This window comes from Manduca sexta, unplaced genomic scaffold, assembly GCF_014839805.1.
Source record: "Manduca sexta isolate Smith_Timp_Sample1 unplaced genomic scaffold, JHU_Msex_v1.0 HiC_scaffold_2063, whole genome shotgun sequence".
Lineage (NCBI taxonomy): Eukaryota > Metazoa > Arthropoda > Insecta > Lepidoptera > Sphingidae > Manduca > Manduca sexta.
The window spans coordinates 1-19,377 of NW_023592990.1; the positions used below are offsets into that span (position 1 = coordinate 1).

Below are 19,377 nucleotides of genomic sequence, written 5' to 3' on the forward strand. Positions count from 1 at the left end.
AAACTGCAAGTAAATTTTAATTGTCAGTTATCGTATTAAAGAGCTTATGTATCTAAAGTACTTATTCCATTACAATTTATTTTGGAGCATAGATGACAGTGTGACTTTTGTATTTGGTCGGCTTCTAGTAGAACACACAAGTAGAGTCCTAACATGGGACTGAACCAGTGTTTTTTTCATATTCTTTATAAAACTAAAAACGAAACGAGCATGCAGTTCGCTTGAGTAAGCATCATCTGCCCGTAAACTGCAGTACCCGAACTTTGAATCTTACAAAGAACAAAGGACAGCATGACGGTGCACACATTTTATATATAGACTTATAACTACAGGAGAAATGTACTTCAAATAAGAAAAAAAATGCTTCTGAAAAGTTTATTAATGTAAATTAATTTTATTTCAAATCACTTCATATTGTTATACAACCGCATACAGTTTTTACCCTCTCTCTCAAAAGAAATTAGTTACATAATATATAGGTATAAACAATGTTATTAACAACTTCCAGGTGGGTGACCAGCTAGTGAGCGTGAATGGCTTCCGCGTGGACGATGCCGTACATGCAGAGCTGGCGCATTACCTAGCTTCCCAGTCTAGACTGAAGATTAAAGTTAGACGTAAGTAAAATAATGCTTAACAATAAAAATGTATTCGCCTAGTAAAATTCACACCAACATTTTAAAAGCTCTAGAGGAAATATGCTACATAAATATAAATTATTTTTTCTGATTGCGAATTATTTATGAAACTGATGTTACCAAAATGCGCTCAGCGTTACATGAATGCGTTTAAATGTATGTACAAAATTATTTATGCCATGGTGAGTAATTAATCGAAAATGAATCAAGCACATAAACCTTTGATTAGATTGAGATGAACTTGGTCTTAGATAGATCATGACCTGCATTGAAATATAGGTTAATTAGTAACCGCAAAATGCATGGCTCCGTACTTTTGTTTTGGATAAAGAAATTTACGCTCATGAACTCGATAAAATATTTAAAATGTATAAAATGCCAAACTCACATGATTTGTTAAAGCTTTATCGTGGTAATATAACAATATTATTATGACGATCGTTACGATTCACAGCGTAATTTAAGCTGAAATGTGTGACTAATCGGTGCGTTTCTCACACTTTATTCGCATGTTAAATTACACTCGGGTGACGGGTTTATTCACAATATTTGCGCTTACAAGAAGTATGCCCACGGGTATAAGTTAATACTAATATCCATAAATTGATCTTGGTATGTACTACAAATAGAGGTTTACATACAAAGCCCTCAAGTTTCACAAGTATCAAAATGTAGCAATATTCTATCTGATCACCAAGAACTTGAATGGTTACATAACGCAATTCATAATTTATGTTAACTCGTAACTGTCGCTTTCGATCATGTGCCAATGAATAAAATCACTTTAATTAATTCCACATCAAAAGTTATGTCACCTTGATCATAGGAAGATATAAACATTAAGTTATTTGTGCATATATTATAAGCAATATTTATATGTTATACGGACAGGTGAAAGGCTAATTGACTTAAGCGTAATTTTTTTTATAAGCTTCATACATATTTAAAATCAGAACATTTTTCTATGTTTTTCTAAAGTAGTAAATTTTTTTCGAAATAAGATAAAGTTTTGTCCACATACCAAGGTTTTTTATTCAAAGTGGGTGATAGCATTTCTCATTTAAATAATATACCATATAAAATATGTAATAATATACCTACATATTTTATAATAAAAACGAGACAACGCCTTTAAAAAAAATAAACGGTAAAAGATAGGATTAATGAGAATTATGAAATTTTGTACGTCCTATTTCCGTGGTTTGTAACATTTTTCTAATTGTTTTATTTTCTGTAAAACAGACGCAAGAAAAAGGTTATTTTTATTAATCGTTTATCGAACAGTATACTTTCATCTTTAACTTTTGCACCCCCTAAGAATCGATTCTAAAACCTACGCGTTCTGTGTTTCTCTGAAATTCACTTCATATTTCACTGCCTCGATTTTAGCATCCATAGCAGCAACAAATTTTACCATATTTTCTCTTAAAGGTATACTAAAATATTGAATAGGTATTTACAACATTTCCGCCAAATTCGTTAAAATGACGAACTAACAACTTACGCATTTAAAACATATTGCAGATTTCAACACTATCTATAATATATTTTATATATCTAGATATATATTTTATATATCTAGATATATATTTATATATCTAGATATATATTTTATATATCTAGATATATATTTATATATCTATTATTTTATATAAGTATCTATTATATTTTTTGTAATACATACATAAGTATTTCATTATTACTTTTCGCTGTGTGTTTAATTTAAGCGATGAATTGATTCAAGGGCTTGGCAGTATAAAATTTACGTGTGCTGCCATGTTTATAGTACCCAACTAGGCATTAGGTAACCAAATTCTAGTCAATGAAAATTTTAATTATGCAATACGAACATTTTAAAAACTATAACAGATACGCTACCGCGTGAAGGTGATTTGTATACTCTGTTCTAACTTCACTCCTAGAAATTGGCGAATCCTAACGATCGGTCGCTAAATGCAAATCTCAAAACGAAATATAATTATTATGTCGAGCGATTTGTATTTCTATCTATTTTGAATTCTATAGCAATAGCATTGATGGCACCAAATGCAACAATAGCTTTTCTTGACATCGGGTTTTAGAGTAACAGTCATAAATTACTCTACCACCTTCATAGAGCCAGGGCATGACTGTTGTAAACGATATGACCAGCGTGTCCCTATCACTACTACTAGACGTTGTATATTACTATATAGTATTATTACTACTAGTTTTACACGCATTAGAAAACGTAACATTCTCCAAATTGGCCCGATTGAGCAATATCCTCAAAAAATTATCATTCAGTGGAAAGCGACCAATTAATGTGATGTGATGTGACGAATACCTGTATTATTTATGTAAATATTGAAAAACGGCCATCTATTACCTACCAGTGATTCTGATAAAATCTATATGCGTATGTTAATCCATAATCATAATACTATTTTCAAAGATGGCATTAGTTTTAAGTATCAACAATACATACATCACGCTTTCATTCCCACTTTTCATCACATCCATCCATCGTAATCAGACATCCACTTTTTGCCAGGTGTATTTCGTCCAATAATACACGCTAGGCGGCTATTTCAGACTCCGAGCCGATACTGAGCAGTAAAACCCAATATCAATTTTCCCGACACGGGATTTGAACCCCAGGAGCACAGAGCGGCGTTGTACCACACAGACAATACAACTACGCCTCTGAAGCAGTCTTGAGTACCTCGTAATTATGAGTAATTAGATCAAACTTAGATAATTATTCAAAATTAATTTAGTTTTGTGTTAGAATTTATTTTACTATAATTTTCATGTGGGTGCGCAAGATACAAATTGAAAACAACGACGCTGTGGTATTATTATATTGTTTTATTTACTTTACAATTTGTTTACAGATGTGGGAATGCTTCCTATGAAAGAGTGAGTATATCAACGATAAACATTATAAAATATTATCGTAATTCAAAATTAGATAAAATAATATTTTTTTTTCGTTGTAGAAAAGTCCACGAGGTGCTTTCATGGCAATTCGTATCGGAGCGTGGATCTCTGGGCTCAGAAGTATCGTCGTCTCCTACGCTCTGTCATGAGACTGAACGTTTGTCCGATTTACGACTATCCGTCCTGGTGCCGCCAAGAGCTAAATTAGGCTGCGGGTACGTTCATTTATCATGCAATTACGGATGACACACTTACATGTATAAACTTCTTATATTGTTTACGATTCCCTGTTCAATTTTTTTAATTTATTACTGTAACTCAAGGACGAAAGATTACGCTAAAAGTTGCATTTATATTATTGTCGCCATGGTGGTTTTGAGCTAACACTCATGTTGATAACAATCCTACATAGTCGATATTAACGGAGAAAGATAATAACGATGACGTTTACGTTTATATATTTACTTACATTATCTCGTTTGGTTCATTATCACTGGATGTACAGCATGCGAGTATTCGCCGCAAACGGATTAACTTGCAATGAAATTCAATGGTTGGTGTTAACAAGCGTAGTTGCAGGATTTTGCATACGAGTATTATAGGAATTGTTGTATCTTTAGAGATTTTTTTTATTTTACACATTTATTACACAATAATGTAAAGACGGGCTTGATGCCGAAGGCATTCCCTACCAGTCAATCTTTGGGTCATGCAGAAATTAAACAGTATAAGTGGCATAAATGATAATCCTGTACTGATGTAATAACATTTTCTACAAGACATTTGTACTACCAACGTTAAATTTTTAACGAAAAGAAAGTGGCGCTCCGTGGCATGTTTACTATATGAAAATTTTCACAATCTTCGAATTTATAAGCTTTTAACCACGAGTTTTTAATTACTATGAAACGCTAAATCGTTAGATTATTATTCTAAGGTTTTGCGGAGATGTACTAAACCGAAAAAATTACCTCACCCTCCATAATTATTATTTGTAGCTGATACCATTCCGATAAACTACGCTGTAGCGCTGAACATGCGCAAAGCGTGTTACCCGTCTCTCCGTGTATCTTTATAACCCGAAGTTTCCTTGTATATTACATAGAATTAATTTATTTCAGTAAGTAATTAGGTTTTTAAAATCACTTGGTTTCTGCGTATTACACCTAACAACATTTGAACAATTAGACAATCAAACGAAAAAACATAAAATGTGATTTTTTTACGGTCTGTTATGTAACTTATTCATCGCGTCTTACAGGATCTTTACCACAAATATTTACTGCCTAGATTATGGTAGTTAATATAATAAGCGCCAACGTCCGTACGTAGGACATCTTTACACTTTAAGTTTCGAAAATCTCGGGCACATTCAATCGAGTATGTTTAAACAAAGCAATTAAGACTATCAGAAAACAAAGACAGCAGGAGTTTGTAATAATGTAAGGTTTATCATTTGACTCACTAATTCCTGATAACGCAGTCGTAGTGTATGGACTCAATAAGTAATGACCACACTCTACGTGTTTTTTTTATACGGGATCAGCAAAGTGACCTTACTTCACCTGATGGTAATAACAGTATGGTCCAGATAGAATATTGATTAAAGAAAGATAGTTATAATTTGCCAATTGACACAATTATGCCAGTCTATTTAAAATCGGATATACACAGGCTAATTCTAGTACGCGTCATAATTACGTGAGCTGCTACGGCTGGTTTTACACCTTTATTCCAGGCTTGAGGCTCCCTTGCCATCCCTTATCATAAAGAGTTAAAATCCCTCACGTCACTACAAACCGCGTAGATAAAGATTTCTAGAAAAACAGTCTTTAATGTTTATAATATCATTGTTTTTAATATTTTAGGGCATTAAATAACGATTCCAACTATGTCCTCTTAAGAAACCATTATAAATCACTTAGGTTGTTTTTCCCTAAAAATATTTATAACAAACTGGGTACCTACGCACCTCTAAACCGAGTTTAAGTGCGCATAATAAAATTAATGTGCGTGTATATTAAGAAATACAATATTATTTAAGTTTGAAATTATGATTTTTTGATAATTTTGTATGTTTAATTAACAAATAAATATATATTCTTGTTACAGAATCTGCAAAGGCCCAGAATGGAAACCTGGCATATTTGTTCAATTCGTCCGAGATGGCGGTATAGCTAAAGATGCCGGACTTAGGCCGGGTGACCAAATTTTGTCCTGTAATGGAATAGATTTTTCCAACGTGGCTTTTAATGAGGTAGGCGAACGTTTTCTAAATCTCCTTCTAGTCCATTGAAATGTTACATTTTTAGGCCTTACCTTGCGTTTTTAGAGGACGCAATTTTATTTTTGAAGTGTAGGGGGTCAGTGTAAAGCTAAAACCAAGTTTGTGGGGTCGCCACCCTTGTCCCACGGCCGCCATCTTGAAAATAGGGGTTGAAATGGTTTTACGATGTATCTCTTAAACTATTTATGTGACAAAAAAAATGTAAAAACATTTTTTGTTGCAAATTAAATTCTCTACAACTTTGGTCTAGTAACTTTTGTCGTAGAACTATAAATAAAAAAGTTATAAATATTATCAGCTATTCTTACAATAGGAGAGGTTAGAAATAATAATAATAATAGTAGGCAGATGTTCTTTTGTTCCCTAATGGTCCCTTGGGTATTTGGGTATTAATGAGAGTACAAAAAGTATTATGAACCTTATAAACACACGTTCTGATGACGTTGCAATGGACATTGCTTAACATTGAATTTCTTAACATTTTCGCTTATAACTTTTTATTTATAGTTCTACGACAAAAGTTACTAGACCAAAGTTATAGAGAATTTAATTTGCAACAAAAATGTTTTTACATTTTTTGTCAGATAAATAGTTTAAGAGATACATCGTAAAACCATTTCAACCCCTATTTTCAAGATGGCGGCCGTGGGACAACGGGTGGCAACCCCACAAACTTGGTTTTAGCTTTAGACTGACCCCCCCCCCACACTTCAAAAAAATAAAATTGCGTCCTCTAAAAAACGCAACCCAAAATGTAACTTTTCAATGGACTATTCAGTGAACATAGTTTTATATTGTCTATACTCTATATCGACCTATCTATTACAAGTCAAACACTTTATTCCTACCTAAATATCTAATCGCTTATTATCTATATATGATAATTCAACATCAATGAAATTTTTAATGGTTTTCCCCCGACTAGTCCATAGAAAAAGACGATAGGTTTATATTTTATAGGTTTTAGTTACATAGTCCTAGATAAGAGGTGTCTATTGATCTTCTTTAACCTATTATTGCCTAGGCTATATCTGCTATGAAGGCTAGTGGACGTCTAGAACTGGTGGTGCGTGAAGGTGCAGGCACTGAGCTTGTGTCACCCGAGAGCTCGGGGTACAACAGCTCGGCCTCATCCGCAGCCGGGGAGAGGAGTCCGGCGCCGGCCGCGCCTCACGTGCCTCTCGCGCCACCTGCAGCGCTGCGCCGCCGACTTGCAAGTGTTGCTGAAGAAGCTGCTGATCGGGCTGACTGGTTAGCTATAGCAATTAATTAAATAAAATATTACAGACAATAAGTATCTTAAATAATAATATTTTATCGCGTTGCTTTAGGTAAACCATTGTAAGCTTATTTAGTACTGCCTGCAACGTTAAAACTTTAGCTTGATAAATATAATAATAATACGAATAAATAAGTATTATAAACAATAGTACATATTCGAATTCCATCAGATGTCTACGTAATTGAAATCTTTAACCTCGATCTAGGCTCCAGTTATGATCAAATGTTGTTTTTGATGTTGAATCACAGAATCACGTAAAAATAAAAGTTAAATTTTTTATCAAGATATAGTATGATCATTTCAATTTTATATATTTATTAAACTGTACTGAACAGTCAATGGTACTGTGCAATTGTACACGTAGTTATTTCTAGTTGTAGGTATCTATTATTGACTGAAGCCCAGCTAGTGACGAGTCGTTCTCTTTTTTACCAATCAAGGCTACAATTTATCCACAACAAATAAAAATCTACGGTCGATAGTCGACTGTTTCAAAATTCATAAGTTTTATTACAGGTTGACTTTGAACAGACTTAAACGACGCACGTGGGACAGTTTAGACTTTGATTGGAAGAATAGTGACATACACAACTTCGACGCTCCTTCAGATATAGAACCTGATTATGACAGCCCCAGTATACCAAACAACCCACACACATTCGAAAATAAAACTAATTCGAGAAATAATAAAGAATACGTCACGAGTCCATCGAACAAAACCATCATTAATTTAACAGAAGACGGCGCCACTATACAATGTAGCTACAACAATCAATCGCCTAGAAAAAATACGTATTCTACAAACAATACCAATAGGAACAACGACAAAAAGACAATAGTAGTAGAAGTACATCACACGAGTACAGCCATATGTGGAAAATCGAGTTGCAATAATTACAATATGCTGCCCATGAAGAATGACTTAAACTCCGATTCTACAAGTGTCTCTAGTTCAAATACATTATCAAGTGCCATTGCTGAAGAAATACATCGAAGGAAGCAGGTAAGGATGCGCTTTAATTTATCTTAATGATAATGATGTCTTCCTAGACGATTTTGGCCACGGCAACTATAATAAAAATGACTGAGAATCCAATAGTCGTGCTTCTGTCCTTTGGTGGTCTCTTACGTGACTTATATAGCTAATTTTATTTATAAAAGTATGAGCGCAATTTGGGCGCGACAATATCCTGCCGAAGTAATTATAATTAATGGCCACAGATGGACGGACCTTCACTTGCTCTCTTTTCTTATTAATTTCCATCTGTAGTTGTATGTGACGTTGTATAAGTTATGATTGTAACATCATACCAACTTAGTATACATATTTTAGTTTCATTCACGTATTACAACAATTTTATGAAGTCACACTAAGTTGTTATTACATAATTGTAAAATTGTATAAGTTTCAACGCATTTACTCACACAGAAGATAATATTAATTCTTTTATCTTTGTTTTTCTGATATCTGCATTATAAACTCAGTAATGCAATATTATAATGATTTTAATAATATCACTAAACATAGTAATTGAGCATTCTATTTTGTATTCACCAGAACAAGAAAAACACTCCTCCAGAAAATAACCCGCCGTTAAATCCAGTAAAGAAAAATGTACCAAAAACAGTAGATAATGACAAAAAGAAACAACACGATGCTCTTATGGATGAATTCAAAAGGTCCACAGAAAAATGTTTTCTGGCGTTGAAAACGAGACCACGACAATCCAAGAGAATAAAGATGGCGCGGAGACTTTGGTGCGTACAAATCTAATCCTATTTGTTCTTCTCATAATATACCCAAACATCTTTGATAAAGTATATAGGATAAAGTAATAAAGAATTTGAAGTATGGTAAAGTAATTTTTAATAGGCTATCATATTTTCTAAATATTGGAACCTTTGTTCGCAGTTACTTTCATGTAAAGTTTTATATTATACAGGCTTTAGATACAGGTACATCAAGACTTACGTAATAGCTAATAAATCCTGAGATCTGCAATAATAACCATCAATGTTTTTGGAATTATGCATAACTAGAAAAATTATTAGCGTTAAGTAATAAAATGGACTCGACTCAATGCATGTTTATACAGCGTTATCTTGGCATTGTATTACTTAATGAAATCACTTATTTATCTTTTTGGAAATAACCCTTTTCTACTGTTTCTGAAAACATAGATGTAAAGTAAAAAAATGTAAGTTTGAAACAAAATAATTATCTATATAAAGTAATTTACTACCACTGCTCTAAGAGAATAGGTCGCAACAACATTAAGTACATTTTCAGTCAGAAATACACTCACGCAAACGCTATATTCATATTAAACTAAAAATTTAAAAATAATAATAATCCTAATTAGGATCTTTATGAAAACGTTCGGTATTCATGGGTGAATTTCGGCACAATGTTTGCACAGGTAAAGACGAGTACATGTTTTCGTTTATTAATTAAATGTTAGTTATCAATTTGTGTACCAATATTTGTTATAAACCACGCAATGATGTACCTTTTTTAATGTTTAATGCGGGTTCTTGATGACCTTTTTATTCCAAAAAAATATTTAATCGCAGGTAAAGCGGCGAATAAAACCAGTATCTATTCATATAAATCCAACAAAATGCTTGGAATAGTTTTGCTTTTTTCCTCAGCGTTACATAACTTTGGAGTCTGAGACGATTACCGACTTACAAAATTAATACGGTCACTTCGACACGAAACGTTACCACATGCTTACATAAATTCAAAAGAGCGTATTGGAGCGTTACTTCTGTTGTGCAGTAATTGTTAGTAATAAATACAACAGTATGAGTCAAAAGATTAATTTAGCCAAAAATATTTTTATTCTCGCGGCGCGGCGGAAACATTTTTTTTAAGCTCACTACAAATACAAAATATAAATGCGGTAAACTATATCTAATGGCGACGTCAAAAGAAAATCAGGAGGTTCCGCTATTTTATACGTAGCTCGTCCCCTAGTCTTCCGAGTTTTTTTTTTTGTGTATCGGACCCCGCAGTCAACGCCGGGGGAAACCTGCGAATGGAATACTAGAATTCCCCGACTAAACGACTGCAGGGCCCTGGAGGAAAGTTGGGAGAAGTTATCTGGGGAAGGGAAGTGTGGGGGGTGGAGAAGCCTCTTAGGATAAGAGGAAGGGAGAAAGCCAGGCAATGTTCACGAGCCCTCATAGGCCTCAATGAGAATTGCCCACCATGAGGTATACACACTTGACTGTGTGCCTAGGATCGCGACAAGTGTTTCCGCGTGTGTGGGCGTACATTCGGCGTGGGGACCGAGCACAAGAATTGCCACGGGGGTAGAAAAGACTTTTAAGGTTAGGTTAGACAGTTTAATCATTATAATGTTTGAAGTATCTTCTGTAGAGCTTCATTTTAATCTGGAGAATAGGCGGAATAGGCGTTTCGTTAGTGTAAATTGAAATTTTTAAATGATCTAGTAATTTCGTATAAAAGAAAAGGAGAGGTGGATATTTTATAAGCAGCTATGTGTGGAAGTTCGGATGACAACCTTCAAACTGCAAAAATACTTTATTTTTTATGAAACAGAAATATTAAGGGGCGTTCGGATTGCCCACATACAGTGCACACTCCAGACTATAAGTACAATAAGGGTGCGTACAGAGATGGACTATAATAGACGATGTTTTGGTAAAGCAAACTACACAATATACTCAAAGAAACGTATTCGATTACATCTTTCCATTTCCTCTAATTTGTAACATGTGACGTACTACAAGGGAAAAAAACATTTTCTAACTCGGGATTTCCCGCATTAGCTCCGTGTGATTAGAAAAAAACAAGTAATGAACTAAAATCATAATTTCCACCCATCAAAATATGTCCGGCTAACGATACGCAAATATTCAAAATCGCCGTCGTTATGCGCTATAAGCATATTTTATATTAATATGAGTTTGACGTGCATATAATATTATGTCCGACGTGGTGCAGGAAAAAAATCAACTCTCTGGCTCCAAAATATTTATAAGCTACTTCACTTATTAATAACTACTACAGGTCTTATGCAAAGAAAGGTATTTACTAAAAGGAAGAAACTTACACATAGTATGTTATAATAATGTATTTTATGTTTCTCACTTATCCAGTATGGTTTTTGTCTTTTTATAATAAGTTTCTCCTCTAGTAAAAACATGTTTCACACAGAAACATTTTGAATTGGTAACTCTTTAGACAAGTTCGAAGTATATTTAATATTAAACACTTGATAACTTTTTCTTTTTTTCTTAAGAACATTACAACTTATTATTAAAGTTATGGACCTATACATACAAGGACTAATTCGGAAACAAATAACCGCGAGATATTTTTATCACTAATTCGTTAAACGTGTGGAAAGATATACTTACATACTTCACATTGCAATCTAACTATTAATACAACAATTACTTTTCGCTTTGATTTATAGATACAAATATGAACTACAACTAGTTATGAGTAAAGACTAAAGAGTGTCTAGGTATCAACATTGAACACGTACTTAGATACATAATATTATATGTATTTGCGTTTGTGTCGGTCGACTGTTTTACATAGTATAGCAAGCAGTGTACACCATTAAACATATAGCGACATTGCTCGATATCGGTTTTGCTTTGCACTGATAACAGCAATGAGTATCAGCGGGCGCCGCGGTGCACACCATTAGCTATACCACCTTGCTCGATCGCTGTCCGTGCTCAGTCGTTCGGTCTCGTCGCGCGCCGTCGACCGCACGCTTCGCCAGGCCTCGTCGCGATAACTTGGCTCAGTTATTATTGCGATTTTTCATGCCTTAGGAAAATTACTTTCGACCTTGACGTAACATTATTTTCGAAAATCCATTAAATCTGCTCTTATTTTTAGTTGTAAAAAGTTATTACGTGTACAAATAAATAGTTTTTACAATTAGTAGTGCGATGCGGTTGATGTGCTGTTTTGTTTAATTTTTTCTATGCTAAGTTCTGCCGATCGCCTCTACAATGAACAAGGTCAACAATAAAACTAAACCTTTAGTCATCATCCAATGTTACGAAGTAAGTAAAACATAATGTGTTCTTCTTTATTCTGACTATTACATCTTTCCTCTAGTTAATGATCATTTTCAAAAGGTGCCTAATTTCCGACTTCTAAAATTCTTAAATTAATATGTAACTACCTGTATCAAGTTATTAATGTGTTCGTAATTTTCTCATATAATACCTGTGTATGTACCAATTATAAGCACCTACCTATAAGAGTTATCTGTCAATCCAGGTACATGCGTCTGATAAAATCTTGTTTAGATTATTGGTAGGAAGGTAAATAGCAAATAAAATCGATATATATCGTACCGAACATTAGTCGCGCTTATGTAACTTATAAAAAATGTTATTTATATTGAGTAATAACCATATTTTTCAGCCGAACAATCATGAAGTTCTTCGCGCTTCTATATTAATTATACCTGCATCGGCAAACCCTTAACTTCTTATTAAACCAATTAAGTATCTTTGTACATTAATGCTACCAGGTAAAATAATGTGATAAGACACGTGATTTAAGCAAAGAGTAAATAATTATATGACGTCATATCTTAAGATTACTGACTCTTTCTAATCCAAAAGACAATGATTGACCGCTATTGTTGTTTATAGTAATAAAGGTGCGGCCAAATAGTTGTATGACACCAGTGTGACATAGTCTGCGATAACAGCTCGTATCTAAATCCATTAAAGACCTGCGAAGGTGTGTGATGCATGCACTTACGTAGACGTAGATAATATATTGTTTATGTATATATGAGCAATACTGTAACGATAATATACATCACATTTGGTTATTGTAGGGGTTTGTGGCAAATGTTACTTAACAGCCAATGTTATCGACACGATTTTTCAGCTATAAATTTATACATCGCCTATCTATATGGGCGTATATCGTATCGTTGACGGAAAGCGCAACAGTCTGCTATTCAAATCCACGAAACATTAATGGTTATTATTTTTATAGGTATGTTAGTTTTTAATCGTTTTCCTTGATGTGTGTCATTCAATCATCATTAAATATACCTACATGTCTATTTTCGTTCACAGTAGAGTATGAGTGGATGGTAACCCTCATCTTTATATTCTAACTGGCTTCATATATGACTTAGATAATACGTGCGGATTTCCGCGGGTCGTTGGTCCACTTGCTAGGGGAAGTCCTACATTACTTTCGCCCTGAAAAGGATGTAATTGTTCTATTTAAATAAACTTCGTTGGTTAGGTTGTTCTTCAGCATGGTTGCTTAATTTTTAGGGGTTGCGAGCGTCTAAAGCGCTCACCCAAAAATCCGGTGTGTTTGTATTAGCCAGCTCTTGCTAGGCATACGTTAGATAGTTTCATGTTAAAATATATATATGTTAGATAATCATTTATTAATAACTGTCTTATGGATCCTGCTCTACAGAAGAAAAGATTTAGACTCTCCTCACATACATCATTTCAGAACATTAAGAGCAAAATAATTGTTATTCCAATACCAGTTCTCGGGCCTAATAATCCATCTGGTCAAATCTTCTGGACAAGTAAGTAGCATATGGTGCATAAAATAAGTATTAATATAATTAGTCATTGCTAACGTCACGCCGGCAAGGCCCCAGTACTAGAGCAAGAGAGGTAGAGCAAGAGGAATGTTTGCTCTCGGCTCTAGGTGACAACGGGCGCCAAAATGTCGACAAATATCTATACTTATAATAAATCTGTAGAGAGGTCAATTCTGTACATGAAATATATTTCCAAAATAACTATCAGGGGGTGATTAGGGATCGATACTGATGCCAAAAATGCAATTGGTAAAATTTTTGTCTGTCTGTCTGTCTGTATAACCATTATAGAAACAAAAACTACTCGACGGATTTTAACGAAACTTGGTACAATTATTTGTCATACTCCTGTGCTGGTTATAGTATACTTTTCATCACGCTACAATTAATAGGAGCAGAGCAGTGAAGGGAAATGTTGGGAAAACGGGAGAAGTTACTCCATTTTTTAAGCTTCCGTCGCGTGTGCAACCTTGATGGTTAAAGCTACACAGAAATCATGTATGACGGAAATGTTCTCCTAAAAATTATGTAAAAAATATCCCACGACAGCATATGTCTATCTTTTATGGTTGACTCACAATGACACGTGTAACTCCCGATAGCTTAGCAGTTCGAAGCTTTCTCATTATATTTGTTTACTAATCTTAGGAACTATCGGTCCAAACTGAAAAATTCTTTTGCGTTGGATAGCCCTTTATTTGTGGATTGCTATAGGCTATATATCATCACGCTATACCCAATAGGAGCGGAGCAGCAATGGCTCATCTCTGTAACTACCGGTCCAAACTGAAAAATTCTTTTGCGTTGGATAGCCCTTTGTTCGTGGAGTGCTCTAAGTTATATATCATCACGCTATGACCAATAGGAGCGGAGCAGTAATGGCTAATCTTAGGAACTACCAGTTTGAACTGAAAAATTCGTTTTGTGTTGGATAGCCCTTTATTTGTGGGGTGCTATAGGCTGTATATCATCACGCTATGACCAATAGGAGCGGAGCAGTAATGAAACATGTTACAAATACGGGGACAATTTATTAGTTTTGAGAGCTTCCGTTGCGTGCGCTGCGTAAACGGTTAAAGTTATGCAACAATGATGTATGTCGGGATTATTCCTCTTAAAAAGTTCTAAAAAAATATATTATAAAACAAAGTCCCCCGCTGCATCCCTTTGCCTGAACGTCTGCCTCAAAACTACCCAACGTATTAAGATAAAATTTGGTATGGAGACAGTTTGAAACCCTGGGAAGAACATAGGCTCCCGGGAAACTACTACTTTTATAATGGAAAACTTTAGCCTGAAAAACTTTATAACGCGGGCGGAGCCGCGAGCAAAAGCTAGTTATTAATAAATTTAGAAATATTTTTATAATTTTTTTATAAAATTTCCTGGCACTCCTGATACGGAATATTTATGTATTTTACAATATTCGTATTTTCTGCATATTCACCGACATACCGATTTCGACTTTCAAAGTGGCTACCATACGTTTAGTATTATAATTATGTATGTACCTAGAACATTAAATAAATCAGTTGTAACATAATTCCGCTAACGGACCACCGTCTTTCATTAGATAAAAGCAAGAGTTAATGTATTCTAAAAAATAATACAAATAAATACAAGGACATAATTAAATGCGTTAACTTTGTAGATAGACCCAGTACTATTTATTTTTGAAATACTTACTTAATATGTAGGTATGGTAACTAGTCATGTTTTTATAGTCCATTGTATACAGTATTTTGTTAATGTACACGCTATTTTTCAGGCTGATGTGTAAATTTTAGGTATGCAGGCAAAATCTCATGCTTATGCAAATGTCTTATGCTTACTGTAACTAAATATTCATATTTATGTAACAGGAACGTCAAAATTCGAATATGAAAAAGCCAGAGAACACACATACAGATACTATTAGCAAGAATCATCCTCAGACGAAGAGGGAAGCGACGGACAACCCACCACCTCCACCACCGGTAGTATCTAAATTTCAAGTGTTTACATTCTCTTATTAGAAATTTATTAATTATAGATTAGGATATAGCTGACTTCTGGTTATGTATAAATAGATTTAACAGTTTCTAAAAAAAATATAGGTAGGTACTACAGAGAGCTTAAAAATGTTCAAAATGTTTGCAGTTTTTTACTTTTATAAAAGATAATTTGTCAGATTGTTAAGTATTACATGATTACTCATGAATTATTATGACGTCATAAACGACCTAACGCAAAAACCTACTCCATGATTTATCCGAAGTTGTATCCTCAATCGTACCAGTTAAATAACATAGTAACTTCGCCGTGAATATCTAACTATAGTAGCTTTGATCGTAACATTTTTTTTTATCGAAGGTTAATTTGATCAATAATATAGTCTACCTACTTTTTTGAACTAAGGGGCCGTAAAGTATTACGTAAGCACTAAATGGGAGTGAGGGATTCTATGGTTTGCTTATTTTCGATGATTTGGGGAATAGGCGATCTGAACAGTGTTTATGTCGGCAATATTTATTTGATTATGTTTGATAAATAAATAAAAAAAGGAATTTAAACAGATGTTGTTAACATTATACCTACCTATGGTGACGTAAGCATGGGAACTTTGCTTACTTGTCAGCAATACGGGTAACCTCAGGATAAAAATTATTAAAATTCTCTCTTACATATTACGTACTTAAACGGCCCCTAATATCGTATAATATAATAAGTAGGTACTAATCTAAAGAAATATAAAAATAAATGCAATTTTCCGTTTTATTTGCCAACTTGTTTTGTCAGCTGATTTTGGAAATATCAGTTGGGTTAGTAATATCTATGATTTTTTTCCAGATGCCCACTACAAATTCTCAACAAAATGGTATTAAGAAAATAAATGATTCAGAACATCACCAACATATCTCGAAACTTCTTGATGATCTCAAAGCACCCAATTGTAGAAAAAACGGGACGTTGATGCGAACTCCCACACCTGATTATCACGACAAATCTAATACAGTTCAGCTAAGAAAAGTTAAAGACGAAAAAGCTGAACTAGAATCATTAGAATCGTATAAATTAAAAATCCCTTAGGCGTGCAACCAAAACCACCTTCGAATTATTTCGTTAAAGCACCCAATGGCACTGCTACTATGAAAAAACACGCTAGACCGGTATCAGTAACTATTGGCGAATATGTTCACAATGGAAACAGCAAACGAGAACCTACGAAACTTGACTTCTTAATTGGGGATAGAGTCGACGGCTTCAACGAAGCTAATGATGTGCCGATAACTAATAGACTACAGTCGGAATTGGCTTTAACGCTTTCTAGGTCCAATTTACGAAAGAAGACTGAAGCTTTGGTAAGTGTTTAATTTTATAAAACAAAAATTAGGCTAATCTACATAATAATGCCATTCGCCTCGATACTTATATCGAGTAGTCGTAGGGACGACAGTGTGAATGTTACCCTAAAAGTATAGCATAAATTACCGAATAAAAGATTATAATGTCAACTCAATTTACTCCATTATGCATATTACAGGAAATAGATATTTGTGCGCTTGAGAAAGAAGACAATGAATCCTCTCTAGACAAAAACTTCAAAGCAAGATATGGAAATAACCTGTTGCCATTGCCACCTTCAATTTCAATACCTAAAGTCATTCCTAAAATACAAAATTCATCAAAGTGAATACTAGTAATGTACCTGACATTGTTTGTAGTATTTATCAACGCGTTATTAATCATTACTATCATAATAAACACAATATCACAGTCAAAATGCATGTAAAAACACATAACACGTCTAAAACTACTGGTAAGGGATTTCTGACCAATTCGGTGACGTTGCAATTTTCTCATGTGGAACCTAACAAATGACTTAAACTACAATTATCAGACTTTCAATATTTGGTGTGGAGGTTTTTGAGAAGAACACTTATTTATATTATACGTGTTGGCATACTTAGTTAACTTATAGTTTTGTTCACAGGCAGATGCCAGTCGATAAAGAATTCAAGGAAATCTTTCTGCGATCTACTAAAACTGTATAATGTTAAATGCGAAATTTCTGTGAGGATATCGAAATACCATGTTCTCGGCATTGAATAGTCATATCAATTATAGCATAAATAATATCTTCTTATCATCGAGATTCTTCAGAAATGTTTATGCAAAAATCACAATTAAGTTTTATAAATAAGTAACCTTGATATGAAAATAATAAATGTTAATAACCAAAGTTAGATAAATTTATAACTATAAAACGTGTGATGGATGTAATTGCTTATAATGCGCAAGGTGGAACAGGCAAGATTAAAAAAGTTTCGCTGGATTATTCTTTATAAGTCTCTTCGCGGCTGATATAGATATAAATAATGAAGCTTTAGACCTAGGAAACAATAAAAACAAAACAGCAGAAAATATGTAAATTCAAGAAAGGGGTGGGTGCAATAGAAAAAACTACCTAGAAAAAGATGATAAAATATATGAAATACGTACGGATTATATTCAGTCAGACAAATCCATACTGTTCCACCTTGCAAATTATATAATATAGTAGATCATAGTGTATTGTGTCGTTCGTGAAAAAATATGAAATTTAATTTTCATGCATTCAAATATATCAAGTGTAAATATACATACAGATATTTATAAAATAACTAAGGACTAAGGTAATAAAGTGCTAGTGTGTATGCGTGCATTTTGAGTTTTATTTTTACACATTTTATACATTTATGGATACCAGTCGATATCGACCAACGAAGGTGGAAACAGGATCGGCAAATAGTAGGATATCATCAGATCAATTCCGGAGATTAGCACGCGCAAATACAATCTTACTCCCATTACCATTTTAGTTTGCCTTTCTAATAACTAGTATAGCTATTCAGTATAGGTAGGTATATTAATGAATATTTTTATCATTAATCTCATACATATCTGTACTTACAACCCACAAAGTAGATACCAGAGAAATTATCATTAAATATTTCAGCTTGGCGCAGGGTGCTGACCGCTTACAAGAAATCGTCGTTGGAGGCCTATAATGTTCATTGTTTGATAGTGGACGTGGCAGTGCCAACAGCAAAACGGAACGCTATCCGTATTTGTAGAAGTTATATTAAACATAGAAAACAAAATAAACGTCATATTGTTGCAATATGTTACTAAAGCACCTAGACATCATCTTAATATACAACCAATACCATTACGTAGGTAATTCTATAAGGAACATTCACGTAGTTTTAAATTTTCAAAAAGACCTAATATTGAGTTTTTAAAGCAATTATTTGTAAATCTATATATTATATTCTTGGCATAACTCGAGCGCCATAAATGTATAAAACGAATGGTCAAGGACCTCTTTACTAAATTCTACGCAGAATAGGTATTGTCCATAGTGATTTATATATTTTTGAATATTATGTCAACTTCGGTAAATAAATTACATCTCTTTGAATTTCATCAAAGAGCATTACAATACTATGAATTACATTATAAATTATTCTTTCGTAGATATAAATAGTTTATCTTTTACTTGTGGTTCCAAGTGCTAATCCTTTATTACTTTACATGCAAAATAATCATTACCAAACATAACTAAGTATCCCGATATTGGCTAAAATTACTGATAAAATGGCTAATAAAGTTAAACCCTTGAGTTATAAACAAAATGCA

At 33.7% G+C, this 19,377-nt stretch overlaps 1 pseudogene; it reads left to right on the forward strand.

The window, feature by feature from the left end:
• Nucleotides 1–508: 508 nt before the first annotated feature.
• On the forward strand, nucleotides 509–18,400 carry LOC119191883 (annotated as a pseudogene).
• Nucleotides 18,401–19,377: the final 977 nt, after the last annotated feature.